Genomic DNA, 9,857 nt, shown 5'->3' on the forward strand with positions numbered 1-9,857 from the left:
ATGAATCTTAGCTTGGTTAATTAATGCTGCAATGAACATAGTTTTGCTGGTAGTTTTAGTATGGTCTTGTTTGTGATCATTTGGGTGAATGCTCAAAATGGGATTGCTGGGTCTTAGGGGCGCTCTATGTAGTCTTTTGAGGAACCTCCAAACTACTTTCCAAAGTCTTCAAACAAGTTTAAACTCCTAACAACAAGGCATTAAGGTTCCCTTCTGTCCACATCCCATCCAGCATCTGTTCTTTCAAAAATCTGGAATGCTTCAGGAATTCGAGTGTCATCCTCAGTCAGGGGCTATTCTTCTCTTTATTGTTCCGATGTTAGTGTATGTGCTACTGAATTGAGCACAGAACAATTTTATATATAAAGTGTAATTGATTTTCTTAAACTAGACAATTCCACAAAAATTAAATTCAAAAGAATTGTTGTGAAATTTTAGAACCATGTATTTCTTACATAAGAATACATTTAAGTATAAAGTCAAGATTGACATGTCAAAAACAAAATAATTCCAGATATTTGTTGTTCAGCGGATGTATAGGAGGAGGAATTCAATTATTCTGTACAAGGAACCTGCCATTATGAACACTATAGAAAGTGTTAAGGTTTGTTAAAAGTTTTAATGTTTCAAATATGTTTAATTTTGGGAATTTGCTCATATATGCCAAAATTAAGACTATTTAGCACGTTGTAAAACTTTTACATAAAGCATTTAAGATTCATGGTAGCAGTCATATACTACTAAGTATGTACATTTCAGAGTTTATACAAACTTTACTAATGAGAAGTTGTAAAGTGTTTGTGTAAAGAAGCAGAGTGAAGATTTAAGACATTAACTTCACAGTTTCTGTTAAAATTTAAGGGCTTCCTTACTTTATATGTTAGCGAGGAACAAATGATGGTATAAGCCATATACAAATGATGAGATGAACCACAAATAATAATCTTAGTGGGTAACTTTAAAGGCTACTCATAGCCTATAAAATTCTTGTTGAACATCATAGACGTAGGCAGTTTTAAATGTACAGCAATATGAGAAAATAATAAATCGAATATGTAGTACATTTCAAATACTAGAAACAGGTAATTGTTTTGTTTTTTATTTTATTAATCATTAATATTTATTTATTGGTTTTCCTTATTTGTAGCATTGCTTTCCTTATTGTAATATAATACAACTTTTTGTAAGTCATCATTAGGAAGTACTTTGAGAATGTTATTTGGATGGCCACACTGTTTTTTATAGGTATATGTGAATTTACAAAGAGCAAAATTAATAAGAACAAAACATTGTTTAAAAATTTTATCAATTAGAATCTGAATCAGGAGTGTTGATAAATGTCCACACCTAAAATCTTAGCCCTACACTGAAGCACTAGTGTTACAATGTTGAGCACACAAAAGTGAGAGATTGTGTTTTGTTTTGTTTTTGTTTTGTTTTTGTTGGTTGTGGGGCTTGAACTGGGGGTCCTGGGTGCTGTCTCTCAGCACTTCAGCTCAATGCTAGTGCTACTACTTGAGTCACAGCACCTACTCCATCTTTTTCTGTCGTGACCGCCTCTTCCCACAAGGATGACGCGACAACAGGTTCTTCTTTCAGGCGGTTTATTCAGGACCTTTTACAACATCTTCTCTCCCGCTTCTTCTGCCCGCTTCTTCCTGCTTCTCTTTTCCTCCACCCCCGTGCTCCGGTTATAAGCCTCCTGGATGGCCAATCCCGAAGCACCAGGTGGCATATACTGATAGGGCTGCAAACACGGAAGCAAACTAGGAGCCAACTCATAGCCATATAAGGAGTTGTTTTTTACAGAGAGCACTCGTCACCGGGAAGACGGAAGGCGGGAGCCAGCGCCATCTTTGTTCACAGCCGCTCCATGCAGCCACGCCATTTTTGTGGCCATGCCTTACAGCCACGCCGTCTTTGGTCGCGGCTCCCGCAGCTCTCCACAGCTCCCCTTTTTTGTTTTATTAAGCAACAGGTAAGAGTAGAGGTTGGGCCTCTGTCTAAAACATTAATGAGAGGACCTTGCACTGGTCTTCGCCTGAGGGGCGCCTTCCCCAGTGATGACCAGGCCCGTCCGATGCCTTTTTTGCAGAGGTGCCATCTTGGGCATCAACCCACTTGCAACCCAACATGCTCTTCTTGGACTCACGCCAGGGAGTGATTCCCAAGTGCAGTGCATTTGCCTCGCACCCTGTGCTATTCCTTTAACGTGGCAAGCCACGCGTAGGGGGACTGTCTGGCCTTAATGACAGTGAAGGCCTGGAACACCATAGCCATACTCCTGCTCTGCGAGCTCCTAATCCGGCAAATGCATCACAGGCACAGCAAGATCACCAATGCCAGGATACCAATAAGGGAGCCCATTCCCGCCCACTCCTTCAAATGATCCACAGCTGTCAAACACTCCAGTCCAATTGCCTAAAAGATAAGGGCATCGGTCTCGGGAACACGGACAGGATCCCCCATCTCGGCACTGGTCTTACAGGCTGTATCGTTGTGAGGGCGATCAGAAGAATCATCACCCCTTGCATCTTGTGCTCCTTCTCCTTGGACCCTCCTAACTAGTCATTCAGGTACCCAAACCGGTTCCTGTTGGTCCTGTGGAAAAACACAAACAGAACCTCGTGCCCATGTTAGCACAGGATCAGGCCCGCGCCAGAGCCCTGTCAAAATATCTTTCCATTTTACCATTCCTTTTGTTAGACCTTGAGACTTGTTATGCCTGTCGCCGCAGACAGACCTTGAGCATCCAAATTTAAAAAATTAATAGTGAATAAAGCAAGAGAAAGCCTTTCCTTAGGGGTACGGCCATGGCCAATTCCCCCTTTCTGTTTTTGTAAAGTCTCCTTTAGCGTGCGATGTGCACGTTCTACGATGCCTTGACCTTGAGGGTTATAGGGCAACCCATGAAGAAGTTGAACATCCATTGCTTTGCAAAAGGAGAAAAATTGATTTCCTGCATATGCAGGACCATTATCAGTTTTGAGCTGTTTTGGTTTGCCCCAAGCTGCCCACGCCTCTAGGCAGTGGGTAATAACCTGATGTGCCTTTTCTCCAGTCATAGGGGAGGCATATATAATGCCAGAGCATGTGTCTACAGAAACATGTACGAATTTCTGGCGTCCAAATTCAGGTACATGAGTAACATCCATTTGCCATATTTTAAGAGGCAAAAGGCCTCGAGGATTAACACCAACACTAGGTAAGTGGTGATAAATTGCACAATGAGGGCAATCTAAAACTATTTGTCGGGCATCCACAAGGGAAAGTCGAAATTGTTTTTGTAAAGCTTTTGAGTTAACATGAAAGTTATTATGAAAAGTTTTTGCTCTATCCAAATTTGAACTAAAAAAAATCCAATCTTGATGGGTATAGCAATCAACAATATCATTGCCTTCGCTTAAAGGGCCAGGCAGACCAGTATGGGTGCGAATATGTAAGGGATAGAAAGGGTGTTGTCGTTGCCAAAGCAATCGTTGTAAGTGACAAAACAAATATCCAACAGGAGAGGCCTGTTTTATTGGCCCTGCCGCCTCCAAGACTCTTAAAGCATTTATAACATAAGCAGAGTCTGAAATTAAATTAAAAGGAAAAGGACAGGTTTGAAACACTTTTACAACAATTTGTAGTTCCACTAATTGTGGAGCACCGGCTTGAAACTCGTGGCGGACTGGGTCATGGCCATCCACCATGTACACGCCGCATCCCGTTTTAGAGCCATCAGTAAAAATATTGCAAGCTCTAGCAAGGGGATTTAAGGAGGTAACTTTAGGAAAAACTAGGGGATGTTCTTTTAGAAAATTTAACAGGGGATGTTTTGGAAAATGGTTATCTATCTGTCCTTTAAAACTACATTGTAAGACTGCCCAATCATCTACAGTAGCACATAATGTTTGTACTTGATGATTAGTATATGGAACAATAATGAAGCATGGAGCATTGCCAAAATATTGGAGGCACTGCTGAACCCCCGACAACGCCAGACTGGCTACCGCGGCAGGGTAATACTCAATGGATTTTGCCGGAGAAACTTTTGGGTAAATCCAAAGCAATGGGCCATCTTGCCATAAAAGCCATGAAGGTAGAACACATGTAGGGAGAATACACAAAGTAATTGCCTCACCTTCCTTAACTCTTTTTTTTTTTTTTTAAATTTTATTTTATTTTATTTGAGAACATACTGTACAGAGGGGTTACAATTACATGGGCAGGATAATGCATACATTTCTTACCAAGCATTGCAGCCTCCTCCTTTGTTTACCCTTCACCTCCCTTCCCAGCCTCCCCCCTCCCTCCCACCCAATCATACCGCCCCCACCAACATTGTAATGCTGGTTTTGACATGACATTTTGTACTTCTCATTGTTGCAACAGGTCCACCTGAATCCTTAAACGACTTGTTTGTCCCCATCTCCTCCACATGTTATACTGACATCAAATATAGTGAAAGCGGGGGTTACACTGTGGGGGAGGGACATACAAAGCAACAAAGAAATAATCTTATAAATGCGTTGGAAACACATGCATGAAAGAAACAAAAACATTAAAATACATATTTGAGGTTTCGTTTTCCTAACATCACATTATCTGACTTTTTCCGCTTGACTCATACCTATACTAGATATTGCAAATAAGGGAAACCATGGGACCTATGTTTCTTTGGGCCTGGCTTACTTCACTTAATATAATTTTTTCCAAGCCTTTCCATTTCCTAACAAATGGGGAAATGTCATTCTTTCTGATGGAGGCATAGAATTCCATTGTGTATATATACCACATCTTCTTGATCCATTCATCTACTGAGGGGCATCTGGGTTGGTTCCATGTCTTAGCTATGGTAAATAATGCTGCAATAAACATAGTAGTGCTGGTAGCTTTAGTGTGGCCTTGTTTGTGATCATTTGGATAAATGCCCAAAAGTGGGATTGCTGGGTCATTGGGGAGCTCTATGTGGAGTCTTTTGAGGAACCTCCATACTGCTTTCCAAAGTGGTTGAACAAGTTTACATTCCCACCAACAATGAAGTAAGGTTCCTTTCTGTCCACATCCCCTCCAGCATCTGTTGTTGTTAGAGTTCTTGATTTTTGCTGTTCTAACTGGAGTGAGGTGATATCTCAATGTTGTTTTGATTTGCATTTCTTTTATGGCTAGGGATGTTGAACATTTCTTCATGTGTCTATTGGCCATCCTTCTTTCTTCTTCAGAGAAGCTTCTCTTTAAGTCTTTGGCCCACTTACTTATTGGGCAGTTGTTTCTTTGAGGATTTGTTGTTGGGTGGTTTAATTTTTTGAGTTCCAAGTATATTTTAGATATGAGACCCTTGTCCATTGTATGGCTAGTAAAGATCTTCTCCCAGTCCGTGGGCTTTCTATTGATCTTGCTAAATATGTCATTTGCCCTGCAGAAGCTCTGCAACCTTATACAATCCCATTTGTCCAGCCTTTCTTTGATTTGTTGTATTTCCGGGTCTCTATTCAGAAAATTTCGGCCTGAGCCAAGGAGACCCAGGGTTTCTCCTATTCCATCCTGTAATGTTTTCAGAGTGTCTGCTTTGAGTTCAAGGTCTTTGATCCATTTGGAGTTGATTCTCGTGCAGGGTGATATATAAGGATCTAGCTTTAGTTTTCTACATGTAGTTAACCAGTTTTGCCAGCACCATTTACTGAAGAGGCTGTCTGTCTTCCATTCTATTGTTTTAGCTCCCTTACCTATCAAAATTCCACCCTCATTCTTCAAGGAAATAGAAGAGGCAATCCAAAAATTCATATGGAACAATAAGAGACCCCGAATAGCAAAAACGCTCCTCAACGGAAAGAACACTGCTGGAGGAATATCAATACCAAATTTCAAACTCTACTATAAAGCCATAGTAATCAAAACAGCTTGGTATTGGCATAAGAACAGACCTCAGGACCAATGGAATAGAATTGAAAACCCAGAAATGAACCTACAGACTTTAACTCTTTTTAAACATGCCCTTTGTAACTCATGCTCTACCTTTCGTAGTGAATCACCTGCCTCATCCGTAAGCTGTCTTGGAGAATCTAATGCAGATTCTCCTTGTAGCATGTTATATAAGGGCTTAAGTTCATAATTTGGCAGCTTTAAATAACATCGGATCTAATTAATGTTTCCCAATAACTTTTGATAATCATTCAGGGTTTTTAAATGATCCTTCCTCAATTCTACCTTTTGGGGTACAATATGAGATTTATGTATGGTAGCCCCTAAATATTCAACAACAGAGTGTTATTGTACTTTCTCAGGGGCAATAAACAAGTTCATAGCATTTAACAGCTTGGTAAGTTCCTCCTAAGCTTTGTGTAGTAATTGCTCTGATTTAGAGCCCAACAAAATATCATCCATATAATGAATGCAGCGCACCTGGGGATATTTTTGTCTAAGCGCCTTAAGCGCCTCAGCCACAAATAACTGACACATGGTTGGACTGTTTGCCATGCTCTGGGGAAGTACTACCCATTCGTACCGTTTGTCCGGTTCCTCATGATTACAGGAAGGGAGGGTAAAAGCAAAACGTTCAGTGTCCCCAGCAAATATTGGAATAGAAAGAAACAATCCTTTATGTCAATGACTATAACAGGCCAATTTTCAGGTAGGGAAGAAAGAAGCGGTAAGCCCCTCTGATCTGGACCCATAATTTGCATTTGTCCATTGAGTGCATGCAAGTCATGTAGCAATCTCCACTTTCCAGATTTCCTTTTTATTTCAAAAATAGGAGTATTCCAAGGAGAAACAGAAGGTTTAAGGTGCCCCAGTTCTACCTGTTCTTGTACTAGAGTTTGAGCAGCAGCAAGCTTTTCCGAGGACAGTGGCCACTGAGGCACCCATACTGGATCCCCCGTCTTCCAAACTATGGGAATGCCAGCCCCAGTGGCCGCTATGAAAAACCCAGTCACTGTTTGTCTAACTTTTGTTTTACTTGGATGGGCTCTTTATTGCCTTGTAGAAATTTCCCTAGGCCAAAGCCAGGATGATACCCCATGCGAGTCATCATATCTTGGGAAACAGCTGAATATTCATTGCTCAGAGTAAACCCCATCTCTTTTAACAGATCTCTTCCCCACAATGATACTGGCAGCTCTAGCACGTAAGGCTGAATAGTCCTGAGTGGCCTTCATCGTCCTTCCAGGAGAGTTGTCTTGCACTCATTTCAGCAGTTTTTGCGTATCCTAGGCCTTGTAATACTTGAGGAGAGGTCTGTATAGGCCAACCCAACGGCCAATCCTTTTTTGCAATTATACTTTTATCTGCCCCAGTATCTAGAAGACCTAATATCTTTTTATTGTCTATTTTTAGTTCTAGCACTGGTCTTTGGTCCAAATCAAGAGATATAAATGTCAGATCTACTCCTGTGGATCTGAAACCCTTTTCTGCCCTAGTCTGTTGCTGCGCTTCAAAATGCTCATGGAGGCTAGGTAAAATAAGCAGCTGTGCAATGCGGACACCAGGAGATATGGCAAAAATTCCTTTTGGTGACTCAACCATGATTTTAATATTTCCAGTATAATCAGGGTCTATTACTCCAGGGTGTATTTTAAGACCCCGTAGAGTAACAGATGACCTGCCCAAAAGCAACCCTACTGTTCCTGGTTCTAAGGGTCCTTTGAAATCTGTATCCACTAACTGAACGCCCATTTGGGGGGTTAGTATGAGTCTGTTGGTGGCGCGGAGGTCCAGTCCTGCGGAGCCCGCAGTGGCTCTCCGCGGTTCTGTGGGTGCCGTAATGTCGGCCACTGTTCCAGTTTTGATTGTCCTTGCTCCACTGCCCCATATATTTGTGGGCCCTGGGGATGAGGGCCCTGCTTCCCGTTTTTTGTCTGCTCTAGGGGTTGGCTGTTGATGTCCTTAAAGGATCTGCATTCATTTGCCCAGTGCTTCCCCTTTTTGCAGCGCGGACAGAGTCCAGGCTGTCTTTGTGGTCCCAGGAGCTTGCTACCTCCCTCTCCTCTATGGGGACAATTACACTTCCTATGTCCATCTTCCCCACAGTGATAGCACACCCCTGTCCTTCCTCCCTTTTTGTGTGTTAACTGCAAGACTGCAGTGGCTAATCCGGCATTGGTTAAAGGCCCTCCAAGTTCTCTGTAAATTTTCATCCAAGCCTCCAATTCCCGATTTTTGTAAGGGGTAATGGCAGACCTACACTCTTTAGTGGATTGCTCAAATACTAGTTGTTTAATTAGGGGCATGGCCGCATCAGGGTCCCCAAAGATTCTTCCTGCTGCCTCAACCATCCTTGCTACAAAGTCCGAGAAGGGTTCAGTAGACCCCTGTATGATTTTTGTTAAGTTCCCACTTACTTCTCCTTTATTAGGCAAGGCTTTCCATGCTTTAATCCCTATCTTGTTAATCTGTTGATATACTTCTACTGGATATCCTATCTGTTGGTTGGCAAACCTTCCTATACCTAGAAGCATGTCTCTATCCCAAGCAGGATTGCCAGCAGCTTGGTTTGCTGCGGCTTCTTCATTTGCAAATTCAACTAAATAAGCTTTCCAATCCAAGTGTTGTCCAGGGATCAAGCAGGATTTCACGAGACTAGCCCAGTCTCCGGGGGTCATACAATGCCTTTCTAATGCCTCGACTTGTCCAACAGTAAAGGATGCAGTTACTCCGTACGTACGGACGGACTCAGCTAGAGACTTAATCACCTTGAAGTCTAAAAGCTCATGGTATCTCTGCTGATTAGCATCCACAAATACTGGAAAAGTCTGGGGTAACTCACTTCGTGCCTCTCTCCATGCCCCTGGGTTGAAGGACCAGCCCAAGATCTTGAAACCTTCACTATAAGGGGGAGAAACTGTCGGTGTTCTGGGGCATCTGGAAGTCCCACAGCAGCACCCTCTATCTTTCCCTAACTCCTTTTCCTCTTCTTTTCCTTTATCTGATATCTTTGTCCTTTCAATTTGTTCTGTGATTGCTTGAACCTACTCGAAGTCAGATTCCTCAAGCGAATCGAGCTCTGTAAAATCGGGGTGTAATTTTGACCTTGGCCTTTTTGCAGTGCCGCTAGCAACACTGCCTCTCTCTGATCGTTCTTCCTGCAGTCTCTCTAAAGCTGCTTGCCCAATCTCCACTACCTCGCTGCAGCGCTGATCCTCCAGGCACTAACCTCCAAATTGGTCTTACCCCACTCTTAAGTGTTCCTTGTTCATAAGCAAAATCTAAGTCCTCTCCCAACTTCTCCCATGAGGCTACCGTAAGGCTCCCTGAGACCGCAAACCATGGAGCAACAGAATCACATTCATTTAAAAATCTTTCTAGGGTACCTGTCTTTAACTTTAACCTTTTTGAGTATAACAGCTCCTTAAGAGCCAGCAAAATTGGGTGTGAAGAGGAAGCGCCCATGTTTCCAAAATAATCTTTTACTTTAGCTTTTAGCTAATAAATACACTAGCCCCGGATTGCCGCTCTCTCTTTGTCTACAGAGAAGAGCAAAAAATCCCTCCCGCTTTTATCGCGGATCCCCTCTTACCCGGGGACTTACCGGTGCACCCCCTGACCGCTGAAAGTTCTGAATCCCATCGAGCCCCATGTTGGGCGCCACTTGTTGCGACCGCCTCGACCCGCAAGGATGACGCGACAACAGGTTCTTCTTTCAGGCGGTTTATTCAGGACCTTTTACAACATCTTCTCTCCCGCTTCTTCTGCCCGCTTCTTCCTGCTTCTCTTTTCCTCCACCCCCGTGCTCCGGTTATAAGCCTCCTGAATGGCCAATCCCGAAGCGCCACGTGGCATATACCGATAGGGCTGCAAACACGGAAGCAAACTAGGAGCCAACTCATAGCCATATAAGGAGTTGTTTTTTACAGAGAGCACTCATCACCGGGAAG

General features: G+C 42.7%; 1 non-coding gene across 1 annotated transcript; it reads right to left on the reverse strand.

Moving 5' to 3' along the window:
* Positions 1–245: 245 nt before the first annotated feature.
* LOC122098618 lies at positions 246–347 on the reverse strand. Its single transcript, XR_006145757.1, has one exon. It is a non-coding gene; the product is annotated as a U6 spliceosomal RNA (small nuclear RNA).
* Between the last annotated feature and the right edge of the window lie 9,510 nt (positions 348–9,857).

Source organism: Dipodomys spectabilis, unplaced genomic scaffold, assembly GCF_019054845.1.
Source record: "Dipodomys spectabilis isolate Male_0828 unplaced genomic scaffold, ASM1905484v1 ptg000481l, whole genome shotgun sequence".
Taxonomy (NCBI): domain Eukaryota; kingdom Metazoa; phylum Chordata; class Mammalia; order Rodentia; family Heteromyidae; genus Dipodomys; species Dipodomys spectabilis.